Genomic DNA, 13,221 nt, shown 5'->3' with positions numbered 1-13,221 from the left:
TCATTTAACACTTAACAAAAGCGTTTAACATCCAATGAATCCCAATTAGTGTCATCCTCAATTTTGACCCAATTCAAATTGCTCATTTTGACCAAAGTCATAAAACGCCCCAAAATCACTAAAGACTAGTGATTATATTTTCAAGACAACCACTAACACTTAAATCAAGTATTTACCTACTTGATTTATCAAAACTTGACTTAAAACTTAATTTGACACCGAATCAAGCTTACTTGTCCCAAAATACCCATTTGACCGGTTTTGACCTAAATTAGGGTTTACACCCAAAAACCAAGTCAACACAAGTGTTCTAACGTTTAACCAACACACGCAAGACCCAAACTAAATATTTCATCACTCGAAACCCTAAGTCACCCATTTAGGCTTACTTACTTGAATCTTACCCAAAACCCCCAAATTTCACAATAAAATGGATTTATAACACTAACTAACACAAACCCTAACTCAACCAATAATCTTAACAATGAAATTCGAATTTAGAATTTACCATAACAATCAAAACATAGCCGAGAACTAAAGGAACAACTTTAACACTCGAGCATTCGATCGATTCAAGCTTCTTCTTCTTCAAAACCCCAAATCTCTCCCTAGAAATCTCTCTCTCTCCCTAAGATAAGATGAGAGAGATGTGTGGATGCCAAAATGATCCAAAAGTGGATCTAAAACTGCTCTAAGTAAAACAAATCCATCCACAAGTGAAAGGACCAAAGTACCCTTCATTTAACCCTTTATAAATGCCGAAAATTGCATCAGACGCGATCGGAGCGCCGCTCCAAAGGGTGGAGCGCCGCTCCAACATTCAGGTCAGTTTTCAGCAACTTGTATTGGCCATAACTTTTTGACCGTAGCTCCGTATTCGATGAATCAAATATCGTTGGAAACGTAATAAGATTTACTTTCTAATGGTAAGGTTTTGAAATATCAACTCAAATTTTATTTGGGGTCGAAAAGGTACGTACACACCTTGTGACTCCAAACAACGTCCAGTTTTCTTCGACGTTCGAGCAAGCAACACGTACATGTCTCGTACACTTCATACACGCATCGTACACCATAAATACATTATGTACAATAAATATTTGGGTCTTACACCGTAGCTGTACCATCTTCTTGTGAATTCTTTTCGAGTAACAAGTCAGCAAGGAAGCCGTTAAAGTATATGTAGCAGTCGTATAATAGAGGTTGCAAGGTGGTGGTGGTATCTTGATGGTTGTTTTCGGTTGAGATGTTTACAAGGGTGGTTTGGTGCTTGATTTAGATGAGAGACAAAGGTGGGTTTACTTGTGGATAGAACACAGAAAAAAAAATTAAAATGATGATGTTTTCCAGTGGGATGAATGAGTGATACATGCATTATATTAATATATCCGTAAAGTTTCAATTATGCACAGTACTTCTCCAATCTAATCAATTCACGGGTAATGAAATAAGTGGGTTGCGTTTGAAGAACAAATCTATCAAGATATGTGTGCATAACACATATACATATACATATACATATACATATACATATAGATATAGTGAAAGCAATAATAAATAAAATAATATTAGAATAATAATAAGATGTCTAATAGAGTTAGTGAAATAAATGAGCACAAATAATAGTACAGCAGCCATAACTTTTAATTAGATATTTTGTACCGACAGTTTCTACGGAGTGGGTATTGTAGTTCGTTGTTAATCAGTGGCGGATAAAAGTATTTAGAGAAATCCTAAATTTTTATATTTAGTTTCTTTACTTATTTTAGTCAATATGGTATAAAATGGGTCCTTATTTATTAAATAAAAATTAGCTCATTTGTCCGCGCTCGATCCAGGGTAAAATATAAAAAGTGTTAAAATTTATTATTTAGCTTATATATATATATATATATATATATATATATATATATATATATATATATATATATATATATATATATATATATATATATATATATATATATATATATTTATATATATATATTTTAATAAGCCTATAAATTATATAATTCATTTTTGAATCACCGTTTATTTTAAAATCACATAAGTTTGATTTTTAACTTGCTTAATATCGATCGAAACATCAAACGAGTACTACAATCATTTAATATTTATTTTTAATATACTTTATTTGTATATAGATATGTTTTAAATAATAATTATTATTTTTACATAATTAATTTCTAACAATTACATCATAAATTATATTTCAAATCATATATATATTTATTTAAATATATACATACCTATTTACAAATAGTTGTTTGTGAATCGTCGAAAATAGTCAAAGGGTAATTTGAATATATGAACATAGTTCCAAAATTTTCGAGACTCAATATTATAGACTTTGCTTATCGTGTCGAAAACATATAAAGATCAAGTTTAAATTTGGTCAAAAATTTCCGGGTCGTCACACTGTGGAGGTACCATAGGCTTGTCATTGTGGCAACCAGTGACTTGGCACTAACCGTGGTGGTGTGATTTGTCACGATGTCTCTACTTTATATTGTGCTCGTGGGAGAGCGTTTGATTTATTTGAGAGGCGTATGGATGCATCCTAGGCTATGATATGTTATGATATGATTCTGTAGAAGATCGTGTGATGTAGTGCCATACACACCTTCCGATTAAGGTGACACATGGGTTCATGACCAGTGTGTGATTGTGATATGTGATATGGAGTATATGATAGGTGATATGTTTTGGCATCGATTTGTTCGATTATGATATTCTGTTCTGTTAGGTGTACTTGGTATGGACTGATCTTTCTTTACTATGGCCCTTATTTTTGTACTCTGTTGTTGTGGTGATACTCGATGGAGATTTTGAAATTAAAGTATAAGTTGTTTATATTCCCTTTCACTCCTATCGTGCTAAAATTAAAGTTTTATTTTTTTATTTATATCAATCTACATCCGTGCACTGAGCAATTGCTCAGCTGCATTTTCTTTTCCTGCGGCAGGTTTTCAGGGTAATCTGGGATGAGAGAGAGAGCTTCAAGACATGAAGATGACCTAGAGACCTACCTACCTTCATTTATTAGTTTGGACTTATAAGATGTTAAAAGAATTTAAATTTCTATTAAAGAGAATATTTATGATTAATTATCATTAGGAGACTTTAATATTATTAACAATGTGACCTCCTGTTCCTTGTCGGAAATGGGGTGTTACAATTATGGTATCAGAGCATTAGGTTCCCTCTTGTAGTTGCCTTTAGGTTTGACCTGTGAGTTTGAGTAGATTCAGTTAGGACTCTGGGTAGATCATAAGTTAGGATTCTGCTTCCTTTATCTTGTACTCTTCCCCACATCATTTGATTCCTATAACCTTCTATATCTGTTGAGTACAGAGTTCTGCTACGTCTATAAGAAATTTTTGATAATGATCCGTTTTGGTTAGAAAATGATGCTCTTGGCGCAACTAAATCTTATTGTAACATGTTAACTCTAAATTATAAATATATGGAACCAAATAGCTGAACATCACGAATCAAATGTTTAAACGAAACATAGTTGATGAAAAACGTCTTGTGTGAAGAAGAAGCACATCAAATTAAAGCTCGTCGAATCGAAACCTCGATAGAAAAATGATTTTGTACAGCAACAACACTTTGAAAGAAATATTTCTACGATTAGACACATGAGAAGGTGATCGCCTACGCTACGTGACAATTAAAGCCTTATGAGAAGAACTACTCTACATACAAGTTGTAAGTTGTTGCGGCCGTTTTTTTTAAGGCTTGAACACGTTATTTGTTTCGTGATAATTAGTGGATTTTGATGCATAGTGGGAGTAACATGAATAAGTGTGTAAGGTATATTTATAATTACGCTTGATCACCGTAATTATAAATGTAGGTTTCACATTTAAATGTGTTATGATCGTGATTGGATCATTATGAAACTATTTTCTTAAGATTGAAGGGTGCGGTAAACATAAAACCTGAAATGACGTACGAAGCTAGTGATTGGCATGACGATAAGTTGAAAATGACGTACTTATTATGAGACGGTGTTAAAAAAAAAGAATTACAAATTCATCCAAGATAACGATCCTACTAAAAGTGTAAAAAATTTTCGTGATCTTAACTATGGAGAATATAAATTAACGAAATGAATTTATAAAGTCAATGTTGAATGCTCAAATACTTATGCACTTCGTTAATTTAAAGATATTAATAAAACCATTTAGAACTTCATGGAGTAATGATTAATATTTTTATGTGGAGAGTAAAATTTTTGGTGCGTGTATGTAGAGTGTAATTAGGAGGAAGAGATGAAATGATACGTCATTGATTATGTAGGTAAATTCTTTGAGTATTCTACTGCAACGTCAAATTTAGGGTTGATAGGTTGAAATTAATTGACTAAAGATTTTTAGAAACATATAAGTTGACTAAGCTTCTACATAGGCATACATTATTGCATTAAGTTACTTTTTATTTTCTTTGAGAGTTTGTAAAGTGATTAATTTATAGGTGTGCTAAATTATATAGATTATTACCAATGTGGTATAAATTATTATCTTATAAATTTTGTGAGGATTTATATGAAATTATAACTTAAGAAATTTATGAGAGGTTATTTACTTGAATATGTTGATAAAAACTTTAAGTGAGGAAATAGATTTGATCTCATAATTCATGCATCATATATAATTAAGTATTTACTCTTTTGATGGATAAGAGTTAAGAAATGAAGTTTTTAAATAGCGACTAAGTTTAGATAAATGACATACACTCAAATTTGATGATGGTAATATTGTCAGTTATAATTTGGTTCATAATATTTATTGAATTATTTAAAATAAATTGTTTAAAAAAAAACTTTTCTTTAATGATTAAGACGTACTAAGTTAACTTTATTTGAGACTAAGTTACTAAATTGTAAATACACATAGAATTTAAGAATGAGATTTATACCCAAAAGAGTTGAAAAGGGATATGTTTTCTCTAGCTTCACTGCGGAAAATAAGTTAGTTATCTGAGGATAATTAAAGGTTCAATAAACAAATATTGATATATACTTTTATGTTCTAATTTGTAATAATTTAGGAATCGACCAAATCATCATAGATATCTAACGACATGTAGCCATGAGAATTAAACGAAGGGGTGAAACAAATATAGTGGTCTAGAGATTTTTAGAACATATAGACTATGGGTTGCATTAAGATAGTTGTAGATACATTTTATTACTTAAAAAAAACGATAGGCTTACTAGTTTAGCCTTTTTATTAATCTCAACTGATTTATTTATTACATATAACTTTATGATTAATTATATTGAAGTGATAGAACGCAGACAAACTGTTAAGGATTTATAGTATGTGAAACAATGACTTAGGAAACTTAAAAAAATAAAATATTTAGATAGTTAATGTTCAATAAGAAAAATAAAATAAAAAATTAGTTTTCGATAATAGTCATGAGATAGACATTAATTAATTTAGCTATAAGTATATAATATTTTGATGACTATAACAAAATGAGACTATTTATTTAGAGATACATCATGAATCAACTATGAATTTCTTAGGATAGCCAAGATACTTTATGCATACTTGGTTAAAGACTATATGGTGATATTCAAAGATTTCGAGGCCAAAATCGACTTTATAAAGTGATATGCTATAACAATCAGTAAATAATAAGATAAGTTATTTTATTATCGTCGATTTTAGGGACGCAATTACTTCTAGGGAGAAATGTTGTAATATCTGGGAACAAATATGAAAACAAAGTAGATTTATTACTGTTTGTTGATTTCGGGGACAAAATCATTCCAAGAGGGATATGTTGTAATAACCAATATATTGTAACATGGTAAACAAATGTTATTTTTATCGATTTCGGGGACGAAATCAATTTAAGGAGGTAAGGTTGTAATAACCGAGAAGAAGTATAACAATAATAATAATAATAATAATAATAATATGAAGAAGTATAACAATAATAATAATGTATATGACTTAATATTTTTCGATTTCGAGGACGAAATCTTTTTAACTATGATATGTTATAATAACTCCATAATTAAATTAGGAAAATAAATACATTTAAAATAATATGTAATGTAAATCTAAATCTCTTGCCGTTAAAAAAAAAATGTAAATCTAAATGTAATTAGTAGTAATATTTAAAAGTAACTCCTAGCTTTTATTTATTTCATTGTCAACTAACTTCAAGATAATTTAGAAACATAATCATTCTATCATGCACCATCTTTTCTTTTTATTATAACGATTGGTTGGCCATCATCCTTTTATAATGGATATACACCTCAAAAGTTGAATTTTAAAAATAAAAAAAAAATCACTGAAGATAAAATCATTGTATGTGACCATCCTCATCTCCTAACCATCATCATATCCTTTATATAATATGTCTTGTATACCAATCTTCACAATTACTAAATAATAATTTTACGGTCATACAGAGTAATAATAATGTAGAGAATAGAGTTGGTTAATGGTATTTTGCTTAAACGGAGTGGTTCGAAGTTAAACTCGTTATTTCGTAATCGATTAATTCCCGAAGGTAACATTTGCAATCTAGTGTTTATAGTGTTGTTTTTTTAAGGTTTATACATGATAATGACCGAAATCAACTAAAGACCAAAAAACTTAATTTATTTGTTTTGTTTATGACGTCGGGTACCAATCTTGAAATAAACCTTTAAGGTGAATCGGAAAACTAAAAATTTGTCCATACTATATCATGTTTGTTTTTACGTACATACATATACATATGAAGTCAAGTGAATAAATAAATAATAATAATTGAATAAATAAATAATAATAATTAGATTGACACCAAGTTATGTCGAAAAGATGAACTGCCAATTTTATAAATTTCATTTTTAAACTCTGAAGTATATGAATATTTTTATTATCTGGTTATAATTGTCGTTTATGAACTTCTAGCCTCTGAACAATGTAATAGTTTTTGCATTTTTAAACTAAATTAATAAGTTATTTTTAGAAGTAGACGTAGGACTGAGATGAAAAATAATTTTATAACGAATCTCTATATCAAAGAATGCTAGTGATTTTGGTTAACAAAATAACTACAATTTTATAAGACTTTATAAAAGTATTTATAAGTATTTTAAGAGTATTTATAAGTAGAAGTATTTTGGGACTTGGGTTATTGTAACATTTAAGTTAAGACTTTGTAAATAGATGCTAAGTTTAGTTAAACTATTTAGGTAGCTGTTGTTGAGGATTATTGGAGGATCTTCTGACTTTGTGAGCTTTACATATTTATTCAGGTACGGATGTCCGTACTTTCTTTCAGCTTTAGCTCGATCGTGATTATCTTGTTATCTCTTTCATTCATGCTTGCGTGTTCTATTTTATATATCTATATTTGGGTTGAACTATTTGTTGAGCTAAACTGTAATTGAGTTAAACTGTTTATTGATCTAAACTATCTATTTGAGTTGAACTGAGAAAATGATATTTTATATTTTGTGATAACTTTTGTGAAAACCTTTTTATGGAAAATGATTTTTAGAAACTTCGCGAGATCTGATTTTTTTTTTTTTTTTTGGAGAAACTTTGGAGAAAAATGTGTGTGTAAGAAATGATTTTGAGAAAGTTTGAAAGACCTGAACTTTTGTAATAGCGAGAAAGGATTTTATAAAATTTTGTGGAAACTTACAAGAAATTCTTTGCAGAAAATATGATTTATGAGAATCTTGATAAAAATGGTTTTTGAGAAAACCTTTATGTGAAAGAAAGTATTTTTGGAAAACTTTGTGAACATATATAATTCGAGCGTTGTTAATTCATTTGATTAGGTTCCATATGTACGGTGAACATAATTCTGGTGTTGGTTGGTATGTTCACTGTACTACCATAGAACCCTAAATTGTAGACATGAGTTAGGTATACCGAGTCAACTACCTGTGGAGGTACCACAGGCTTGTCATTGTGGTAACCAGTGACTTGGCACTAACCGTGGTGGTGTGATTTGTCATGGCGTCTCTACTTTATAATGTGCTCGTGGGAGAGCGTTTGATTTATTTGAGAGGCGTATGGATGCATCCTAGGCTATGATATATTATGATATGATTCTGTAGACGGTCGTGTGATGTAGTGCCATAAACACCTTCCGATTAAGGTGATACCTGGGTTCACGACCAGTGTGTGATTGTGATATGTGATATGGAGTATATGATAGGTGATATGTTTTGGCATCGATGTGTGCGATTATGATATTCTGTTCTGTTAGGTGTACTCGGTATGGACTGACATTTCTTTACTATGGCCCTTATTTTTGTACTCTGGTGTTGTGGTGATACTCGATGGAGATTTTCAAATTAAAGTATAAGTTGTTTATATTCCCTTTCACTCCTATCGTGCTAAAATAAAAGTTTTATTGTTTTATTTATATCAATTTACATCCGCGCACTGAGCAATTGCTCAGCTGCATTTTCTTTTCCGGCGGCAGGTTTTCAGGGTAATCTGGGATGAGAGAGAGAGCTTCAAGACATGAAGATGACCTAGAGACCTACCTACGTTCATTTATTAGTTTGGACTTATAACATGTTAAAAGAATTTAAATTTCTATTAAAGAGAATATTTATGATTAATTATCATTAGGAGACTTTAATATTATTAACAATGTGACCTCCTGTTCCTTGTCGGAAATGGGGTGTTACAAATAGGATAAGAGAATACCTCACAAACCTGATTGCCAACAGCCGTTGATTCTTCCTCTTTAGGAAGATTTCCCACAGAACCATTCAAAGGATGATTCTGAGATTTACTCCCATCTTGCAAGGACCTGTGATCGGACTCAGAATCGGTAGAAGACTCCACCTGATCATCCTCTTGCTTCGAGCCTTCAACCGAATCACCTCCAATCTTCCTGCTGCGTAAAACCCTAGACTCGGTTACCGGTATTTTCTTTTTCTTTTTACCACCCATCGAAGATAAACCAGTTGAACGACCTCAGGACTGATTAAAACACCAGTTTATTTGAACAAAACTGAGAAGATCGTCAATTCTACCGCAAAAATACCGGAGCAGCTAGACGGCTAGGGTTTTTACTAATTTATTTTTCATTTTTTTTTTCACTAGACTTAAATTCACGTACTTTCTTTTTTGTTATACGTGTATTGATCTCATATATTTCTTGTTATTTATATTGGCAACACAAAAACTGTAACCTCAAAAGTTGCGCATCATCCTACTTGTGTATTAAAACTTCTCATGATCTGTTTTTTATTATCAGCGTAGGCTACGTTCATGCTTCACAAAGTCTCCCATTATAGCGACACGCGATATCTGTCGTTGTTTATCATACTGCTTTGTACAAGAACGCACATATGTTGCTTTAAAGCTACGCAAGAACTTTTTCCAATTTCATGCCGCACATAGAACACTATTGCGCAAAAGTCTTCATGTGTCTTTACGAGTTGTACAGGTTACACGTATACATGTTTTCATAATTTGTGTATTACGATCTTTTCTTGCTGCACATGGACCTCTTTCAAGCCAAATAAGCACTATTTTACGAGAACATGCTCGAGTCATAGTTTAGCGTCACAAAATTTGAGTGCGCAATGTCTCTAAAGCCAAAGTTGGACTGTTTTTAGACCATGCTCGGGCCGTACAATCGGGCACCGCGAAGTCTAAATACGCAATTTTCGAAAGCTAAAGCGCAAGTATTGCAAAAATATGGCACTAATTTGGGCTGAAAATCAGCCATTAAAGGTGTACGAATACTGTTGGAAACCAGCCTAAGAAGTTGTGCGAAAGCTGCTATAAATCAACCATAAAATGCGCTTAAAAGCTTCGGCATGGTTACACGAAGGTTGCTGCACATATAGGATAAGAAATTGCATAATTTCAAGATTTCGCCGTTTTCAAGCCGAATAAAGCCAATATTTCGAGCGCAATGGTTGTTCTTAAAACAAACAAGCGCTATCTTTTTTAACCCTGCTTAAGCCTCAATCGGGCAACATCAACATCAAAAGTTTACGCAAACGCTATTGCAAATCATTTACAAACTGCGGTGTAAGTATTTTTCAAAAGCTATTTTTCAACTCCGGGCAACGATTTGGCACCGCAATGTTTGAAAATTAAAGTCGGGCTATTTTCAAGACCATGCTTGGGCCGTACAATCGGGCACCGCGAAGTCTTATTGCGCAAAAACTATGACATTAGCATACACGTCAACTAAACATGTCTCCATATCTACATTAATATCATGATCGTTCTTTGTTGCTCATCCATAAAAGCAATCATCTTGCTTCAAATACTTCCACGTTACACACATTTTTGCATCCTCATTTAAAATGTATCCATTTATCCTGGACGTCCATGCCACCACATTTCTTTTATTAATTTCGTTAAATATAATTTGATCAAGGCAGCCACATATCTGCGATTAAAGTATCATAAACGCTATTTTTATTTATTATTAATATTATTAATATTATTATTATTAATATAATTATTATATATTTATTAATTATTAATATTTAATTATTATATATATAAAGGCAGATATGGATACGCGATATTGATATATATCATTATCATCTTTAATTTTTTTTCTTTCCTTGTCTTCCTCTTACCCGTGAGCAATTTTCGACACCCCACACCCACTATACCACGGACGATCAAATGTTTTTATTTGAGAAAAGCCATTTAATTTTCCATAATATTTATCAATCATACACATCTATTAGCTGCTATAGTTGGAGGAATTAGACAGAAACTTTCGAAAACAGGTGAGTTCCTCTGTACGCGATACATTTTAATCAATAGCTTGAATCAGAATCAATCATCACAATCTAAAATTACAGGAGTGTTAGAAATCATGTATTTAAGCTATCTGCAAGTTTTTAGTCTAAATTTCCCGGATTTCTAATTTCGAAGTCAAAGTATTAAAATCAAAAAGTCAAACTGTTGAACGTTGATCAAATTCGAAATTGTTTGGACGTTTCAAGTTCAATTGAGGACTCCTAGAGTTTCTAACAGTGATTTGAGAAATAATTCGTGTTATCATCTTCGTCTAAAACATTCAAGATTTGATTTTGATAATTAAATTTTTTTTTGTTTTTCATTGGCACAGCAGGTATTGTTCATTTTATTTTTTTTAAAAAATTTTCTTTTTGTTAATACAAACACTTGGTATAAAAACCTTTCTGTTTTTAATGAGGAATTCAAATCAATAATCGTTAAGATTGATTATGGTTGAGGTCGTTTGAAATATTGAAGAAGAAGAAGCAGAATATAGAAGAAATAAGAAGGGATTAAATAGAATTGGTTTGATTTTAATTTCAGGAAAACAGACGTGGATAGTTGGTTAGAAGGGTTGTCGGGGTATCGAGAGGTCTCGGGTTCGAATCTTGCAGCAGCCATATTTTTTTTAGGAAAGGCTTTATGAGGTAGTTACTCTCATTTATTATTATTATTATTATTATTATTATTATTATTATTATTATTATTATTATTATTATTATTATTATTATTATTATTATTATTATTATTATTATTATTATTATTATTATTAGTTTTAGTATTATTATGTTTATAATTATAATTATTGTTGTTATCAAGATTATTATTATTATGATTATTATTGTTATTAGTTAGTTTTATTTTTACTTGTATTATAATTATTATTAGTAAGTATTATAAATATTATCATTATTATTATTACTGATAAAAAATGTATTTATAAAAGTTATCATTTATTATTATCATAATATTAGAAACAAATATGATTATTATTATGACTATTATGAAAATAATAAAAATTATTATTATTTGCATTAATATTAATATTAGTATTAGTATTATTTTATGATTGTTAGTATTATTATTAGTATTAACATAAATATTATTAGTAATATTATCATTATTATTATTAAATTATCCATTATATTAAAAATTACTGATATTATCATTATTAATATAGTTATTATTATTATTACAATGATTATTTTTACCAAAATTATTATTTTGTTTTCATTAAAAATTATCATTATTATTATTATTATCAGTATTGTCTATACCATTGTTATTAAAAATAATCACGTTTATGAAAGTAAAAGTTTTGAAGATATTATTAAGGTTATAAGTTTATTTTAATCATATTAAACATATTTATATAAATATTCATATATAACAAGCTAAGTATTTTTATTAAAATACTAATCAAATATATATTAATATAACTATATAAATATTACACATGTAGAATATATACACAAACTAAATACATATAATATATAATTTAAGATATGATATATATAAACTTATTCAAATATGATTATATGTTTTAATATATATAATTGATATAGGTTCGTGAATCCGAGGCCAACCTTGCATTGTTCAGTATCGTCGTATGAATATTTTTACTACAAAATATCGTATTGTGAGTTTCATTTTCCTTTTTACCCTTTATATTTTTGGGCTGAGAATACATGCGCAATTTTTATAACTGTTTTACGAAATATACACAAGTAATCGAAACTACATTCTATGGCTGGATTATTAAACCGAATATGCCCCTTTTTAGTCTGGTAATCTAAGAATTAGGGAACAGACACCCTAATTGACGCGAATCCTAAAGATAGATTTATCGGGCCCAACAAGCCCCATCCAAAGTACCGGATGCTTTAGTACTTCGAATTTATCATGTCCGAAGGGAGTCCCAGAATGATAGGGGATATTCTATATACATCTTGTTAAGGTCGGTTACCAGGTGTTCACCATATGAATGATTTTTGTCTCTATGCATGGGACGTATGTTTATGAGAAATGGAAATATGAAATCTTGTGGTCTGTTAAAAATTATGAAATGATTATTTATGATAAACTAATGAACTCACCAACCTTTTGGTTGACACTTGAAAGCATGTTTATTCTTAGGTATAAAAGAAACCTTCCGCTGTGCATTTGCTCATTTTAGAGATATTACTTGGAGTCATTCATGACATATTTCAAAAGGCGTTGCATTCGAGTCGTTGAGTTCATCAAGATTATTATTAAGTCATTTATAAGTTGGGACATATTATGAAATGGTAATCATGCCTGTCAACTTTCAATGTAATGAAAGTTTATCTTTTAAAAAACGAATGAAATGTTTGTAAAATGTATCATATAGAGGTCAGTACCTCGCGATGTAACCATATGTTATTGTATTCGTCCTTATGGATTAGGACGGGTCGCTTCACGGGTAGCTGGTGAATTT

Source organism: Rutidosis leptorrhynchoides, chromosome 8 (genome assembly GCF_046630445.1).
Source record: "Rutidosis leptorrhynchoides isolate AG116_Rl617_1_P2 chromosome 8, CSIRO_AGI_Rlap_v1, whole genome shotgun sequence".
Lineage (NCBI taxonomy): Eukaryota > Viridiplantae > Streptophyta > Magnoliopsida > Asterales > Asteraceae > Rutidosis > Rutidosis leptorrhynchoides.
Note: the sequence above shows the minus strand (reverse complement) of the source record.